A 19,193-nucleotide genomic window follows, 5' to 3' on the forward strand; every position below is an offset into this window, starting at 1 on the left:
AGGCTTTCTGAAAGTCCAGGTATATAACATCACTGGGGATGTGGGCATCCCAGTTCTTATATATACCTTGGAAGAAGTCTAATAAATTCGTTAGGCAGGAGCGCTTGTTTCTGAAGCCATGCTGGGTGTCGGAGATTACATTATTGTCTTCTAGAAACTTAACAAGTTTGTCTCTAATAATCTTTTCGAGTATTTTTCCTGCCACTGATGTCAAACTTATGGGCCTGTAGTTTAATGCAACGCTTTTGTCTCCTTTTTTGGAAATTGGTGTTACGTTCGCCATCTTCCAGTCTTCCGGGACCTTTTTCAATTGAACAGACTGGTTGAATATGTTAGTGAGTGGCTGAAGTATTTGTTGTTTAAGCTCTTTTAATAACCGCGGGGACAAACCGTCAGGTTCTGTTGACTTGTTCGTGTCGAGTTTATCCAAATACTCTTTCACTTCTTGGTCGCATATTGAGTCAATTTTCAGGGACGTGATTCCCCTCGGCGGGTCAGGGTTCTCGGGCATGGTTTCGATGTTCTCGACTGTGAATACGGATGCGAAGTTACTGTTGAGGATTCTGGCCATTTGTTTACTGTCCTGAGTTGCAGCTCCAGTCTCGTCTGTCAGGGGACCAATATTGGATTTTACTTTCTTTTTCGATCTGATGTATGTGACGAATTTTTTTGAGTTTGTCTTGATGTCACGCGCTATTTGTTTTTCGTAGTTGCGTTTACTACTCCGAATAAGGGTGCGACAAGCTCTGAGGCTGTTGTGGTACTGAGTACGGGCTTCGGCCGTGTCATTCTCTTTCATTAGGTTATAATTCTTTTTTTTTAAGTTTACCGCCCTTTTTATTTCTCTGGTCATCCACGGTGGATCTACGGCACCATTTACTCTCCTGGGTTTCGTCGGCACTGTAGCCTTTTCTACTCCCAAAAGCTTATCTTTGAAGTTGTTCCACACGTTGTCGATTGTATTGTCGGTTAGGTGAAGTTGGTCCCAGGTCGCAGAGGGAAGCAGCTCACGGGCTAGGTTGAAATTTGCTTTTTTGTAGTCTGGTATCACTGACGGATTGTCTACGAGTTTGTGACTTATGTTGACATTGAAACGGATTAAGTGGTGATCGCAACCGTTAATTTTTTCACCAACTTCACAGTCGCGAATGAGGTCGGGGTCGCTTACTAATACCAGATCCAGCAGATTGTTTTCTCTTGTTGGTTGAGTTACAACTTGAGTGAGGAACGAATCCTCCACCATTTCTATAAGCCTGTTACCCTCTTGATCTCCAGTCAATTGTCCCCAGTCAATGTTAGGGCAATTAAAGTCCCCAATTATTATTACTTCTTTACTTTGTGTTAAAGAGTGAAGCTCTTCGTACAGGGCAGTGTCATCGGCTGCCTGTTGGAGGAGGAGGAGGAGGAGGAGAATGCCGACGAGGAGGAGGAGGAGGAGGAGGATATGGAAGTGAGGAAAGAGAGTGAAAAGATGGAAAACGAAAAGAGGGATGGGGAGAAGAGAATAACGAGAGGGAAATGGGTTTAGGGATTATATCAAGGGGAGGAGCAGAGTGGAGGACGCGAGGAAGAGGCGAGCTTGCCACACACACAAGGAAAAAATGGAAAAAATGAACCAGCAATATTATCATCCATGCTTTCATACACCAAACATAACTATACATACCAACTTTTTCGTGTCAATCATAACATATACATACGATAATAATTATATACTTTTGAACGGATATTATTTGTACTTGTATATAACATCAACGTGCACCAATATCTATACGAAGAGACATATATACCAATACAGAAAACAATATCCCTGTAGATCTTTGAATGAGTAAAAGGTAAGAAAAGTGGATGGTAGATAACTTAATCTCTCTCTCTCTCTCTCTCTCTCTCTCTCTCTCTCTCTCTCTCTCTCTCTCTCTCTCTCTCTCTCTCTCTCTCTCTCTCTCTCTCTCTCTCTATATATATATCTATCTATATATATATATATATATATATATATATATATATATATATATATATATATATATATATATATATATATATATATATATATATATATATATATATATATATATATATATATATAGAGAGAGAGAGAGAATATCATCATTAAGATAAACTCACCATTTATTATCATTTATCATTCAGCGTAGCTTCATCTACTTATACGTATTAATTATGCATCTCCTATCTCCTTATGACTACGAGAATACTCCGGCACTAACATGGATTTTAGGACAGTGCGGCGAAAGATGGAACGGATCAAGTCACCACTGTAACCTAGCCTAACCTCATCACTTTGCATCTCCCTCCATCTACCACGCACGAGCATACCCTTACACAACGTATACTTTTGGGTGAGTGCAACCTAAGGAGGATCGGATCAAAACACCATCGAAGCCAAACTAATCACTATCACTCAACGTCTCCCTCTACCTGCCTTTTTAACGTGGCAGAAGGTGAGACTCATCTTCGTGTGCGCCTCAGTTCAGCTCCCCATCTGCCTCCTGCACCATAGGCATTAGAATAAACCAATACAAACATCCTCTTATCCAGACACCACGTTATCACACGGCAACGCAGGTCCTCAAAGTCCACACAGCACACACTCGTAAGGGCAGCAGATGAACACTAGCGGCAAAGGGTCCTCGTGTGTGTGTGTGTGTGTGTGTGTGTGTGTTATCAATGGCACCTCCGCAGCCTAGTTTCGTCCCATCCTCGCCCAGCCAGCACCGATAAGGGGACCGTACACAGCGACAAAGCGTTAGCCGGGCATGCAAATGAGAGGCGGCTGAGGGGCGGACGAGGGAAGGCAAATCACGGCGGCCCAGCGAGAGAGGGAGACTGATGATACTTTAATTGAAAGACTGCCGCTGGGTGATGCCGGGATGGCGATGAATATAGGCGTCGTTATGTATAGGGAATGGATGGTCATGAAGGATTAAGGAGGGATATTAGAACTCTCTTACTCTATGAATGAATGAAGAGAGGAAGGAAGGAAAGAAGGAGGAAGGAAGGAAGGAAGGAAGAAAGGGGAATTAGAACTCTTTTACTCAATGAATGCATGAAGAGAGGAAGGAAGGAAAGAAGGAAGAAGGAAGGAAGGAAGCAAGGGGAATCAGAACTCTCTTACTCTATGAATGAATGAGTAGTGAATGAAGAGAAAGAGAGAGAAAGAAGGAAAAGATGTAAGCATTTGAATATAAACTGCCAGGGCGTGCCAGGATGATGCTATATGAAGGCGTTGTTATGTATGGAGTGGGTGGCCATGCTGGATTACGGAGGGAAGACATACTTATATTACTCCATGAATGAACGAGGGGGAAGGGAATGAAGAAAGAAAGGCAGACAGAAGAAAAAGAGATGTACGCATTTACTTATAAACTGTAAGAAAGCGAGCTCAGAACTATTAGTCAATATATGAAGGAAGGAATGAAGGAAGGAATAGGGATGGAAAAATTAAGGAAGGAAAGAGAAAGAATGAAAGAAAAATATGTAGGTACGTATATATCTATGAAGTATAAAACCAAAATCAGACCTCTCAATCCACAAATCAATAAATGAAAGAATGAGGAAGGAAAGAAGGAAAAAAAGAGGAAGAAATAAAAAAAAGAAATACGCATTAACCCATAAACTATAAAAAGCGAAATCAGACCTCACATGATCCATATACAAAAGAATGAAGGAATAAATGAACATATAAGTAAAGGATCATGAAAGAAAAAAGGGAAAGAAAAGTGATGAATGAAGAAATATAGAAGGGAAAGAAACTGAAGAAACAAACATAGGAATTTACCTATAAAATCTCAGAACCCCCAAAAACATGAATAACCCAAAACAGGCAAGGAAAAAACTCACAAAACAAAAGAATAACGGGATTGAGTGAATAGATACATGAAGGACAGAAGGGAAAGAGAAATATATAACTGGTGAATGAAAAAAAAGAGACGGCAAAGAAAAGGGGGAAGAAGAGGAAGAAAACAAAAAAAAAACTTACGAATATATATATAAAACATCACACCCCAAAAAACTGACTGAAAGGAAACGGAAGAAACAAGCAGAATAAAAGAAGAGAAAAACGGAACTGTATTTCATTTTCATTTTTATTATTTTTTTATTCTTTTTTGTGTGTGTCTGTAAGGGAAACACAAGCCACAAATTTATCCTGCAAGATCAGCAAACCAAATTCTTACTTCCGGAGGTGCGGCGCGGCGCCATACATATACATTAACTTTCTTCTCGCCTCCCAACCTGATGCGAGACTCCTGCGCTTCGAGGTGAGGGTAGACCAAAGGAAGGTGTGATAAAAGGTCTACCAAAACAAAATCCAGCCACGTTATTTGTATTTGGGAGCAAGAAAAAGATAATAAGTTTTTGGTCCATATTTCGACCTTCTGAATCTGTCTCGAGGTGAGGGAAGACCAAGGGAAGGTATATTGAAAGGTCTAAGAAAACATAATCCAGTCACGTCATCTATCTAGTTGGAAGCAAAGCGAAAAAGAATATATTTTTAGGCCAGAATTCCAACCTGATATGATTCTTCTGCTTGTGCCCCGAGGTGAAGGAAGACTAAGGGAAGGTATACTATAAGGTCTACCAAAACAAACTCCAGGCAAGTCATTTATAGTAGCAAGGCGAAGTTAATGACGTTTTAGGGTTTTTATTCCAACCTGATTTGATTTTTCTCCTTCTGCCTCGAGGTGAAGGAAGACTAAGGGAAGGTTTAATATAAGCACTGGGGAAAAAATTCTAACCACGTTATTTGTAGTTTAAAGCAAGGCGAAGATAATGAGTTTTAGGCCAATATTCCAACCCCACTTCTACGCTTCTGTCTCTAGGTGAGGGAAAGACAAAGGGAAGGTATAAAATAAGGTCTAGCAAAACAAAATCCAGCAACGTTATTTGTAGTAGGGAACAAGACAAAAAGAAACAGTTTTAGGCCCATATTTCAAGATGGTACGATTTTTCACCTTCTGTCCCGAGGTGAGGGAAGACAAAGGGGAGGTATAATATAAGATCTAGCAAGACAAAATCCACCCACGTTATTTGTATTTGGAAGCAAGACGAAAAAGAGTAAGTTTTTAAGGCCAATATTCCAACCTGATACACTTTTCCTCTTTCTGTCTCGAGGTGAGGGAAGACCACGGGAAGGTATCATACAAGGTCTGGGAAAGTAATATCCACCCACTTTGTTTATAGTTTGAAGCAAGATAATGAGTTTTTGGCCCTTATTCCAGCCTGATATGATTGTTCTGCTTGTGTCTCAAGGTGAGGGAAGGCCAAAGGAAGGTATATAATAAGGTCTAGCATAGCATAATCCAGCCACGTTATTTATAGTTTGAAGCAAGACGAATATAATTAGTTTTTTGGCCATTATTCCAACCTGATATGATTTTTCCCCTTCTGTCTCGAGGTGAGGGAAGACCAAGGGAAGGTAAAATATAAGCTCTAGCAAAACAAAATACAGCCACATTATTTTTTGTAGCTAGAGGCAGAAAGAAGAGGATGAGTTTTTTGGGTCCATACTCCAAAACATCTCTGGATTTACACATTTCCCCGAAGTTGGTAAGGCTTTCCAAGAGGCTGTTGTTGTCTTTCCATGGGTAGTTTTGTGAGCCTTGTGATAGTCTGACAAGGCCGAACATGAAAACACTCATGAGAACCCGACTAATCTTGTTTGTGGCCTTTGGAAACAGACAAAATAACAAACAAACACATATAGATAGACTGATATACTGACAGACAAACTGAGATAGATAGATAAAATTACAACTATCCCAACAGCTTTCAATGCAAAAATATCAAACAAACACACATATAGATAGACTGATATACTGATAGACACACAGAGATAGATAGATAGATTAAATCAAAACTATTTCAACAGCTTTCAGTGCAAAAATATCGAGTGTTCCTTAACTAGTTCCAGAAGAAAAGAAGAGAATGTCGGAAATGGAAATTCAAATGTAATGGAAAAAGTCTCGCCCACACGGAGGAGGAGGAAAGAAAGAAGGTCGGGTAAGGATTCTCCCTCACGCTCCCCTCCTCCCCCCCCTTGTTTCCTGCCAAAAAGTTAGTTCATAGCTTTTTTTCGTGCCCGGTGACTGTGTGTGGCTGCCTTTCTTTTACGTATAATTGTTGTGCGGGAGTTATAACGTTATTTTTTTACAGTAAAGGAAGCAGCTCGAAGGAAAAAGAATAATAAAAAAAAGCCCGCTAAACACTGCCCCTGTAAAGACTTCAGAAGAGTGGCCAAAAGAGAGGTCAATTTCGGGAGGAGAGGTGTCTCAATGCCCTCCTCTTAAAAGAATTCAAGTCAAGCAGGAGGAAATACAGACGAAGATAAATTGTTCCAGATTTTACCAGTGCGAGGGATGAAGGAATGAAGATGCTGGTTAACTCTTGCATAAGGGATTTGGACAGTATAAGGATGAACTAGAGTAGAAAGTCGAGTGTAGCGGAACCGAAAGAAAAAGACTACTCCAAAAACGTCGAGCTTCTTAGAGACAAACGAAAGGCATATTAACAAAACGTCGTGGGGGAAAGATCAATTCAATAACGTCGAGTTTCTTACCAAGACAGACAATAGATATATTAACGAAACGTCGTAGGAGAACAAATACTTCACTATCGTCAAGCTTCTTAGACAGACAAAAGATATATTAACAGAACGTCTTGAGAGAGCAACTACTTCCATAACGTCGAGACTCTTAACAAACAATAGATATATTAACAAAACGTGGTAGGAGAACAAATACTTCACTAACGTCGAGATTCTTAGACAGACAAAAGATGTATTAACAAAACATCGTGAGAGAACAACAACTTCATTAATATCAGGTTTCTTATGCAGAGAGAGAGAGAGAGATGGAATTGGAAATTTTTCTTTGGCAATAAACTGGAAAAAAAAATCCGTTACCCAAACGATGAGATGATGCATAGCCAACCTTAGTACATCGGAGTTGAAGAAAAATTATTGAAATGTTCATAAATCAGAATGTGTTTACCCACTCTACTTATACTCTCCTAATAACATGAATGAGCTACAGTCAGCCATGCAGCAACACACATTCCCCTCGCCACACGCTTGTCATGCATAGAAGAGCGGCTGGATATTGTTTTCTTTGACCTTGTAATATATGATATACCTTCCCATGGTCTTCCCTCACCTCGAGACACAAACAAAAGAATCGTATCAGGTTGGAATAAAGGCCAAAAACTCATTATATTCGTCTTGCTTCAAACTATAAATAACGTGGCTGGGTCACGTTTTCTTAGGCCTTTCAATATACCTTCCCTTGGTCTTCCCTCACCTCGAGACACAAGCAGAAGAATCATATCAGGTTGGAATAGAGGCCAAAAACTCATTATATTCGCCTTGCTTGAAACTATAAATATCGTGGCTGGAGTTTGCTTTGCAGACCTTATTTTATACCTTCCTTTGGTGTCCCGGAGCCACACACACACACACACACACACACACACACACACACACACACACACACACACAAACACCAGCCTCCCAGGAAACATATGGCAGGGCATTAGTGGGTGGCGTTGTTAATCCACGCTACGCAAGGATTAATGGGCCCCTAGAGTGAGTGCCTGCTCTTCCACCTCAATCCGTTGTATTGGCGTGCATCATGTCTTTTATATTACCTAACTCAGCAAGGGTAAATGGACCCCTATAGTGAATGCTTCCTCCTCCATCTGAGTCTCTTTTGTTTAATCCAGGTTACAAACATGAATAATGGACCCCTATAGTGTTTCCTCTTCCCTCTGAATCAGTTATGTTCGTGTGAGTCATGTCTGTTCATTACCTAACTCAGCAAGGATCAATGGAGCCCTAAAGTGAATGCCTATTCCAGACTTCTTACGTTCTTATGTTCTTATGTAACCCTGTAGTGCCTCCTCTACCATATTTCTTTGTTCACCTATATCACGCCTTTATCGTTCCCCAGCTCATGTTAACCTTACCATATAAGCAAGTTAGATGTATAGTAATAGAAAGTAGCAGTAAGGTAGCAGCGTAGGTCTTGTATAACTCATAGAGGGAATACCAAACACGCGAGTTAGATGTATAAGTAATAGAAAGTTTAAGTCAGGTAGAAGCGTAGGTCTTGTATAACTCATGAAGGGAAACAACAACTCCGAGACATAAATATTCGTTCTTGCTTGATAAAGAAGTCTTGTAGAGGTCTTGTATATCTCATAGACTCAAATATCTCGGAAACAACTATAATCGACATCAAAGCATAAATGGAAGTCGTGTTTACTCATATAGTGAAGTATCTCGGAAACATTTATATTCATTCCCGCTTGATAAGCTAAAGTGCGAGCAAAGTATTTATAGAAGTCTTGTGTATCTCGTAAAGTGGAATAATAACACGGAAAACACTAATACTCGTGCTTGTTTGATAAAAGAAAAGCGAAACTAAAGCATAAATATGACTCTTGAATGTCTAATAGAGTGGTGGATGATAACAGGCTTGGCAGTCGTGTTGTGGATGCCAATACGAGAGATACATTCAAGAGAAGGTTGGTTAAATTTATGGATAGTGAGGTTAGGTGGGGTTAGGCTTACAGGAGCTGCCTTGTATAACACGCGGCACGAGGGCACGTGTGGGGGACAGGGAGCCGGAGAGGAGTCCAGCCAGTTAGAAGAGGCCTGACAAACGGCGCCCAGGCTAAGAAGAAGACTTCGTTTGGACAGCCTGTAATAATTCTGGGTGTGAATCTATTTATGAGTTTTTAAGACAAACTGACAAACACCCGGGAGGACGGTGAAGGAAATGTTGTTCACTTCCTCGGGCGATAAAAACAACACAGCGTCGATCACACTCGCGTCACACTCAAATCCTTTCACGGGCTCCGGAGAGAAGATTCCTCCGCCGATGAAAGGAACGCAACGCAAAAACTTGTCCTTTCCTGGTTCATAAATGTTGATTCCTTTGTCCGAAAAATAAACCGTCGCAAAAACCTAGATCCTTTTTTTGTTCCTAAAAGTTGATTCATTTTTTGTTCCTTAAATTTAGTTTTTTGTTACTAAAAACTTGAATCCTTTCACTGTTCCCATATAATTGATTCCTTTTTTGTTCCTAAAACTTTAATCTTTTTTTTTGGGGGGGGTAAATTTCTAGATTAGGCCCCACAAGACACTGGTGGACGAAACTTTTTTTTTTCTGGTAGTTTTCGGTGTGCTGTGAAATATTCTGGTGACTGTTTCTGTCGCAAATCATTAAATCAATGAAAAAAAAGACTTTTCAAAGCCTGTTGAACACCAGCCGCCGCAGCCGCAAAATAACTCGCAGAGAGTTATTACATACTATAGAGCCAAAATTCAATATAATAATATTATTCAAATTGACACCACCACCACCACCACTTATTCAGTTCAAAGTCCAGAGCTGGATACACAGGCCTGAGCTGGGCCTCTTCCAGAAGACTACTGTGAGTTACTGTGAGTTACTGTGAGAGGTTCAACGCGCACTGCTTTATTTATTTATATATATATATATATATATATATATATATATATATATATATATATATATATATATATATATATATATATATATATATATTTCACTCACCGCACCGCACCGCTCACAAAGATTACAAGTGTACAAACAAAACACAATCAGGCAAATTAATGTTTCCCTGCTGTGTATTCCCCCAGCGCTCATACGTGGTGGACAACAGAGCGACTTATTTCAGCGAGGAGGTATTTCTCGCAGCATCGGCCGCCGCCGCCATGTTTTTGTCTTGGCGCCAGGATCCTTGCTGGCGATACGATATTATGCCTCCATATTATAGTTAAGGGACGAAACACATGTCCCTAAATCATAATATGAAGGCGCAAGTACTTAAAAGCAAAGAAAAAGGCCTAATCCATTTCCCCTAACGATCTTGGGGACTCGTGGGAAATCGGAGTATTTGGGTGGGGGAGCATATTTAAACTACTCAAACCGAACTTTGCATAACCTAACCTCTAACGGGGGGGCTTCGCCCCCCTCGACCCCTTTCTAACCAAGGGGGGCTGCTCCCCCCTGGACCCCCCCACATGTATGATGCACCGGTAAATTAGAGAAGTACAACAGTTTCCCTCCTTCCCTCTCACACTACCATGGCGGTAGCGACTGACGTAAATATTTACGAAAAAAACCCATATCACAAGAACAAATGATTTACGGCGGCAAAGCAATACGGCAATGTGTTGTATGGACACTGAACCCTTCATGGAGCACCAAGGCGTTCGTGGCTGTGAGTTGGGCCCTAATCTAGAATAATACCTTTTTTTGTTCCTAAAACTTAAATTCCTTCTTTGTTCCTAAAATTTGATTCCTTTTTGTGTTACTTAATTTTAAAAATTCATTTGTCCCTAAAATTTGATTCCTTTTTGTGATCCTTAAACTTAAATCCTTCATTTGCTCCTAAAATTTGATTCCTTTTTGTGTTCCTTAAACTTAAATCCTTCATTTGCTCCTAAAATTGGATTCCTTTTGTGTTCCTTAAACTTAAATCCATCATTTGTTCCTAAAATTTGATTCCTCTTGTGTTCCTTAAACTTAAATCCATCATTTGTCCCTAAAATGTGATTCCTTTTGTGTTCCTTAAACTTAAATCCTTCATTTGCTCCTAAAATGTGATTCCTTTTGTGTTCCTTAAACTTAAATCCTTCATTTGTTCCTAAAATTTGATTCCTTTTGTGTTCCTTAAACTTAAATCCTTCATTTGTTCCTAAAATTTGATTCCTTTTGTGTTCCTTAAACTTAAATCCTTCATTTGTTCCTAAAATTTGATTCCTTTTGTGTTCCTTAAACTTAAATCCTTCATTTGTTCCTAAAATGTGATTCCTTTTGTGTTCCTTAAACTTAAATCCTTCATTTGTTCCTAAAATTTGATTCCTTTTGTGTTCCTTAAACTTAAATCCATCATTTGTTCCTAAAATTCAATTCCTTTTTGTGTTCCTTTAACTTAAATTCTTCATTTGTTCCTAAAATTTAATTCCTTTTTGTGTTCCTTTAACTTAAATTCTTCATTTGTTCCTAAAATTTGGTTTCTTTTTGTGTTTCTTTAACTTAAATCTTTTATTCGTTCCTAAAATTTGGTTCCTTTTTGTGTTCCTTTAACTTAAATCTTTTTTTGTCCCTAAAATTTGACTCCTTTCTGTGTTTCATTAACTTAAATCCTTCTTTTTTTGTCCCTAGAATTTGATTCCTTTTTGTGTTCCTTTAACTTAAATCCTTTTTTTTGTCTCTAAATTTGATTCCTTTTCTTCTTAAACCTTAATTCCTCTGATTTGTTCCTTTTTGTTCCTTTTCTGTTTCCTTTCATTTTTCATTTTTCCTTTTTTCCTTTTTTGTTTTCCTTTTTCATTTTGTATTTTTTCCTTTTTTTCCTTTTTGTATTTTTTCCTTTTTCCTTTTTGTATTTTTTTCCTTTTTGTTTTCCTTTTTTCCTTTTTTGTTTCCTTTTTTCCTTTTGTATTTTTTCCTTTTCCTTTTTTTTTCCTTTTTCCTTTTTGTATTTTTTTTCCTTTTTCCTTTTTGTATTTTTTTCCTTTTCATTTTTGTATTTTTTTCATTTTTCCTTTTTGTATTTTTTTCCTTTTTAATTTTTGTATTTTTTTGATTTTAATTTTTGTATTTTTTCCTTTTTTTTTTTTTTTTCCTTTTTCCTTTTGTATTTTTCCTTTTCCTTTTGTATTTTTTCCTTTTTCCTTTTGTATTTTTTCCTTTTCCTTTTTTGTATTTTTTTCCTTTTCCTTTTTGTATTTTTTTCCTTTTTCCTTTTTGTATTTTTTTCCTTTTTCATTTATTGTATTTTTTCCTTTTTCATTTTGTATTTTTCCTTTTTTTCCTTTTTCATTTTTGTATTTTTTCCTTTTTCATTTTGTATTTTTGTTCCTTTTTTTTCATTTTTGTATTTTTGTTCCTTTTTCATTTTTGTATTTTTTTGTTCCTTTTTTTTGTTTTTGTATTTTTTTTTCCTTTTTAATTTTTGTATTTTTTTCTTCCTTTTTTCATTATTGTATTTTTTGTTCCTTTTTAATTTTTGTATTTTTTTCTTCCTTTTTTCATTTTTGTATTTTTTGTTCCTTTTTCATTTTTGTATTTTTTTGTTCCTTTTTTTGTTTTTGTATTTTTTGTTCCTTTTTCGTTTTTGTATTTTTTTGTTCCTTTTCGTTTTTTGTATTTTTTATTCCTTTTTTGTTCCAAACCTTAATTCCTTTCTTTGTTCCTAAAACTAAAATCCTTTTCTTGTTCCTTAAACTTAAATCCTTTCTTTCTTTTCCAAATATCGATTCCAGTGTCCGTAAAGCAAACCGTCGCACACTGCTACTGTCCTCCCTCGCTGTTTTCCTCGGTATGTTCCTAAATCAGTCACTCCTTCGCGTGTTGCGCTAACACGCACACACGCTTCAATCCTGGCGCTGTTTGGCACCGGCTGTGACCTGCGCGGCGACAGTCATAGGTCACCTCCGCCTCACCACTAGGCGGTGTCCTGTGCCTGCCACTCCGCCAGCAGCGCCCTCACGACCTCGTAACAGTCAAGGACGCCCTGCCTGGCGCCCCTGATCTGCATTTTCTTCTTGACGGGGTTCGTGAAGACAAGGACACCGTACTGGCGCCTCAGGGGCTCCAGGAAGCTCCCGTTAGGTCCCTCAAGGCGCAGCCGGAACCTCGGGGGCACGTACAGGCAGCGGCGCACCACTGAGGAAGACTCGTCCGCCTCCTGCACGGGCGGGGGCTTGCAGGACTCCTCTGAGGCAGGAGTCTCCCTTCCCTGGTCCTGGGAAGATGGACCAAGGCCTCCTGCCTCGTGAGGAGGGGTGCCAAGCCCTGGGAGCTCCTGGAACTGAGCGGCCTGGACCAACGATGGTCCTGTGACCTGCGACGGCCCGTCCGTTACCAATGGGCCAGGCGTGGCCTCCTCCTGGCCTCGCCCAGTGGCCTGGGCAGCAGGGCCACAGGCAGCGTCTCCCGTGCTGCTGACTGGCGGGGGCTGGCACCCCAGGGCCATGTCGGCCACAGGAAGGGCCATGTCGTGGCACTCCCGGGCCAGGTCGGCCACAGGAGGGGCCATATCATGGCACTCCCGGGCCATGTCGGCCACTGTGGAGGCCACGTCGGTCACAGGGGAGGTCATGTCGTGGCACTCCCGGGCCATGTCGGCCACTGTGGAGGCGACGTCGGTCACAGGGGAGGCCATGTCGTGGCACTCCCGGGCCATGTCGGCCACTGTGGAGGCCACGTCGGCCACTGGGGAGGCCATGTCGTGGCACTCCCGGGCCATGTCGGCCACTGTGGAGGCCACGTCGGCCACTGGGGAGGCCATGTCGTGGCACTCCCGGGCCATGTCGGCCACTGTGGAGGCGAAGTCGGCCACTGGAGAGGCCATGTCGTGGCACTCCCGGGCCATGTCGGCCACTGTGGAGGCCATGTCGGCCACAGGGGAGGCCATGTCATGGCACTCCCGGGCCATGTCGGCCACTGGGGAGGCGACGTCGGGCACTGGGGAGGCCATGTCGTGGCACTCCTTGGCAACGCTGCCAGATTGTCGTACTCAAAGCATCCATTTTACCGGTTTCTGACACTGAACTATCACCATAAGACATGATAAATTAACGAATGTAACGATAAATATAAGTAATTCTAGGTATTAGGGCCCAGGAGACAGTTTTTGGGGTGTAAATAGGTAAAAATAAGAGGCTGACCACGACCATCTGGCAACGTTGCTCCTTGGTCATGTCGCCCACCAAGGAGGCCACGTCGTGGCTCGCCTGGGCCCCGGCGGCCACGGGGCAGGGCAGGACGTGGTTCGCCTCAATTACGGGACCAGACGAGGCAGCCTTAGGGCGCCCAGCGACCCGCTGCTTGTAGCGCCTCTTGCTGAGGACACTGACAACCGAGGGCCGGGCCGGCTTTCCTGGGCAGCCTTTGGGCCTGTCCGTCCCGGGCTAAACCTCACCGCCTGGCGCCTCACCAGGGTGCACGAATTCCCTGGCCTCAGCAGCGGGCTGCTGCTGCTGCTGCGAGTGTTTATAGTGGCGCCATCTTGTGTTGGCTCATGTTGCCCCCCGGAACTCATCTTTGAGCCTCTCGTTGGAGAGGTTATCTAGAGCCCGGGTTGATGGGTGGTCTTCAGGCCAGCATGTGAGTAGTCTTAGGCCACTCGGCGGTGACTGAAAAACCTCAGCTGTGCGGCGGCCAGGATTTGAACCCGCGTCCCTCCTGGAGCTCCTGAACGCGGGGCCGTCACGCTAACCACTCAGCCAGTCCAAGTGTGTGTGTGTGTGTGTGTGTGTGTGTGTGTGTGTGTGTGTGTGTGTGTGTGTGTGTTCTGAATGGCCTGAAGTGCCTCTCTTTCTATCTATCTATCTCTGCTTTCTCTTTCTGTCTATCCATCTTTGGTCTCTATCTGTCTATCTTTACTCTCTCTCTCTCTCTCTCTCTCTCTCTCTCTCTCTCTCTCTCTCTCTCTCTCTCTCTCTCTCTCTCTCTCTCTCTCTAATCATTAACAGTGACCTTTTTTATTTCTTCTGCCGTAAACATTTAAAATATAACAAAAAAACGTCATCGTAAGTATACTTTTTTTTTTCCTGCGCTGCTAGGAAAAAAAATTGAGTATAAAATTATGGGGTCAAACAATTATAATTCTTGCCACTCCTTGGAAGCTGATAACGGGCGAACTAATTTGTTTATGTGCACATAATTGTCGAATGATAAAAGGTTAAAAGGTGATGCATTATTATTGTTATTATTATTATTATTATTGACATCCATGAAAGGGCAGCAAGGGGTGGGGGGGAGAGATAGATAGATAGATAGATAGATACAGAGAGAGAGAGAGAGAGAGAGAGAGAGAGAGAGAGAGAGAGAGAGAGAGAGAGAGAGAGAGAGAGAGAGAGAGAGAGAGAGAACGGTAAAAAAAACATTGCCTGACACTTCTTGAAAACTCACATGCAGCAAACTGACAAAAAGACTTACAACACAATCTCCGGTAAATATATCACCGTGTTAAGTGAAGATGAAGGTTTAGCCGGACCCAGTACTCCTGCAGGCACTAAAACAAAGCATCAAGCGTGACAAATATGTATTATATTTACGCGCACATTAGTTCAGAAAGACAAAGGCTCGTTTAATTTCAAGTGATAATATGAATACGCGTTCTGCCCACTTCTGCACGACGGTATTTTATTTTTTACCCTTTGACTGCGGATTTCCTACCACAAGACTCACCAAGCTACAGGAATGGAACAAAAAGTGGCTGTTAAAATTCAATGAAGAAAAATGTGAAGTCATGCACATTGGGAGAGGAAATTCAGCACACCAATACCACATGGGAAACACTCCACTATCCACCACAGAGGCAGAGAAAGACCTGGGAGTGTTTTACCAGGCTACCAGTGAAGGGATATCCAGCACACCAATACCGCATGGGAAACACTTCACTATCCACCACAGAGGCAGAGAAGGACCTGGGAGTGTATTACCAGGCTACCAGTGAAGGGATATCCAGCACACCAATACCGCATGGGAAACACTTCACTATCCACCACAGAGGCAGAGAAGGACCTGGGAGTGTATTACCAGGCTACCAGTGAAGGGATATCCAGCACACCAATACCGCATGGGAAACACTTCACTATCCACCACAGAGGCAAAGAAAGACCTGGGAGTGTGTTACCAGGCTACCAGTGAAGGGATATCCAGCACACCAATACCACATGGGAAATGCTCCACTATCCACCACAGAGGCAGAGAAAGACCTGGGAGTGTATTACCAGGCTACCAGTGAAGGGATATCCAGCACACCAATACCACATGGGAAATGCTCCACTATCCACCACAGAAGCAGAGAAAGACCTGGGAGTATATGTTACCAGGCTACAAGTGAAGGCGAAATCCGTGCCAATCGCAGCGGACGGGTTGAACAGGAAGCAGCTCAAGAGTAAAGGACATAAACGAGGCAACAAAACAGCTCTCTGGCGCTGCTCCTGCAAATAGTGAAGCGTAGAATTCCAAAACAGGGGCCATGTTCTCAAACCTTTCCCCCAGCACACATATTTGACACGCTTTTTGAAGGAGTTGTGGGTATTTCCAGGGGTTGTTTAATGACCCTGGTGGTAGTGTGACCCTTCTTCTATGCTATGATTGTGAAGGAGTTCTCATGAAAGCCCGAGTGATCTTCTTGTTGACCTTTGAAATAGTTGATGTGAGAGGCGGAAGCGTCTGAGAATACCGACCGAGTGAGAACTATTTCGTGAGGTGTCTTGTTAAGGGCAAACTACGTATCTATCATGGGCAACGTATGACGGCCTTCTAGTATGGCAAGCTTGACTCCCTGGACACTGTTGTACTATGGCCGCCAACCCTTCTGAATGTATTTATCATACTCATCACCATCATCATCACCCTAACCCCAACAGGCAATAAACTTCTACCCAGTGTTTCCAATCGTCTCTGTCCAGTATTTCTAGTTACCAGTATCAAGCTATATTCTCGGTAAAATTCTTAATTTCATCACGCCGTCTACTGAAGGAGAGGAAGGAAAGGAGTGAAGAGAAGAAAGGAGAGGAGAAAAGAAGGATAAGTAGGAGGAAAGCAGCAACAGGAGGAGGAGGACGAGGAGAGAACGAACTGCAAGCGGTTATGGGAAGGACGTGTACTGAACAACTCCTAGTCTATCACTCTTTTGGGTTCTATGAAGGTATTTGACGGAGTACTGGAGATTCTACTGAAGGATACTAGACGAAAAGAATGGGAAAAGAAACCACTTGAGCAACACTGCACACCTGAATCCTGCAATGTTCAAGTTGTTATAGTTTCCAGTAATCCCTGCAGGGCCCATATTGTCAAACGTTTCAACGCCTTAACATAACTATCTAAAGAGGCTCTTGTAGGAGTTGTAGGGATTTCCATATAGGGTTTAATTTCTCTGGATGTAGTTTTGCAAGACCTCTGCGCCATGAACAAGTAAAACACTCTTGAGAACCCGCCGTGTCTTTTATGTCGCTTTCAGAATTTAACGCAACAGGAGCCCGAAGCGCCTGAGAATACGAGTCATGTTCCCCACCCATCATGTCTTCTTGTACACTTCTTCCTCTTCCACCAATCCTTAATATACAGTTATCAAGGCATTCTGTTTCTTATTCCCCTTTCTTCTTTTTCCTTTTTGTTCTTCATTCATCATGTCTTCTTATACAACTCATCCTCTCCCTCCTCTCCTTCATGTATAGTTCCCGATGCATTCTGTTTCATATTCCTCTTTCTTTTTCCTTCTTGTTGTTCTTCACTTATCATATCTTCTTACACAATTCTTCCTCTCCCTTTTCTCCTTTTCGTATAGTTCTCAATGCATTCTGTTTCTTATCCCCCTTTCTTCTTTTTTCTTGTTGTTCTTCACTAGTCATGTCTTCCACAATTCTTCCTCTCCCTTTTCTCCTTTTCGTATAGTTCTCAATGCATTCTGTTTCTTATCCCCCTTTCTTCTTTTTTCTTTTTGTTCTTCACTAGTCATGTCTTCCACAATTCTTCTTCTCCCTTCTCTCCTTCATGTATAGTTTTCAATGCATTCCGTTTCTTATTCTCATTTCTTCATTTTCCTTCCTGTTCTTTGCTCACCACTTCCCTAACGCCCCATCGCCACCTTCGCCGCCCCTCCCTGAAGACGTGTTTTCCGCCCCTCGCCTCGCCGTCAGTCACTTCCCTTCAAAACCTTCCTCGTCGCTTTTCACAGCGCACCCAACCGACAGCTTTCCTTTTGAACTGACATTTTATTTATTAGCTCTCAGGGTGCTAAGCTTATTGACTCTCTCTCTCTCTCTCTCTCTCTCTCTCTCTCTCTCTCTCTCTCTCTCTCTCTCTCTCTCTCTCTTAGTTTGAGAGAGAGAGAGAGAGAGACAAACAGATAGAGAGATTGGCAGAGAAAGGAAGCACACACACACACACACACACACACACACAACCCCCACCAAGCCACAAGTCCCCCACCCACACACAACCAAACACAAAACCTCACCATCCCGGCAAGTCACCGGGCCGTGGGAAGGTGGCAATGAAAAGTAACCTCCTGACCAACCACCCGACGAAGACACCTGAGGATGCAATTTATCTAATGTGGCGGCGGCGGCTGCGGCGGGCACAAGGATTACACGGCGCGAGGAAGGAAGGAGGGAGAAAAATAGATGAAAAAACAACCTTCCGCGCCTCTGACTTTACACACACGGCGGAGAGGCGTAACACAGGCGGCGGGAAGGAGACCAGTGGCTGAATGAGCTTGTGTGTGTGTGTGTGTGTGTGTGTGTGTGTGTGTGTAGAGGGGGGGTAGAGGTGGTGGTGTGTGTGTGTGTGTGTGTGTGTGTGTGTGTGTGTGTGTGAGGGGGGGGGGTAGGTGTGTGTGTGTGTGTGTGTGTGTGTGTGTGTGTGTGTGTGTGTGTGTGTGTGTGTGTGTGTGTGTGTGTGTGTGTGTGTGTGTGTGTGTGTGTGTGTGTGTGTGTGTGGATAACACTGATCCTGGGGCAAATCTCTCTCTCTTACTCTCTCTATCTATTTATTTGTTTATCTACCTATTTTTGTGTGTGTCTATCTGTTTATCTTTGTCTGTCTGTCTATCTCTGTCTGTTTCTGTCTGTCTGCCTGTTTATCTGTATTAATTTATGTCTGTCTAACTATCTATCATTTAACTCACGTATAATCTCATCATATATTCATCTTATACGTGAAATATGAAACGGTTCACTCCTATCGTTCATCTAGGGAAGCAGAAAATCATTGCGTGTATCTTAGCTAAGGCAGTGAATGGTGTTCGTGTGCGTGAGAATTCCGTGACAACGCCAACAACACATACCAAGCAGGGACGCTATACTCAAACGCTTCCGCCTCTCACATCAACAATTTCCAAAGGCCACAAGGAAGATCAGACGAATTTTAATGAGTCTTTTTGGGGGTTCAAGGTACAGAAGAAGGGTCAAACTACCACCAGGGTCATAATACTACCCCTGGAAAGGCTCGGGACTCCTACAAAAGCCTTGTCAAATATATGTTCTGGGCGACGAAAGGTTTAAAAATATGACCCCAAGGACCCTATTCTCAAACGCTCATATTTGACAGGGTTTTCGCAGGAGTTTGGGGCATTTCCAGAGGTACTTTTATGACCCTGATGGTGGCTTGACCCTTCTTCTGTAC

Source organism: Eriocheir sinensis, unplaced genomic scaffold (genome assembly GCF_024679095.1).
Source record: "Eriocheir sinensis breed Jianghai 21 unplaced genomic scaffold, ASM2467909v1 Scaffold775, whole genome shotgun sequence".
Classification (NCBI taxonomy): domain Eukaryota; kingdom Metazoa; phylum Arthropoda; class Malacostraca; order Decapoda; family Varunidae; genus Eriocheir; species Eriocheir sinensis.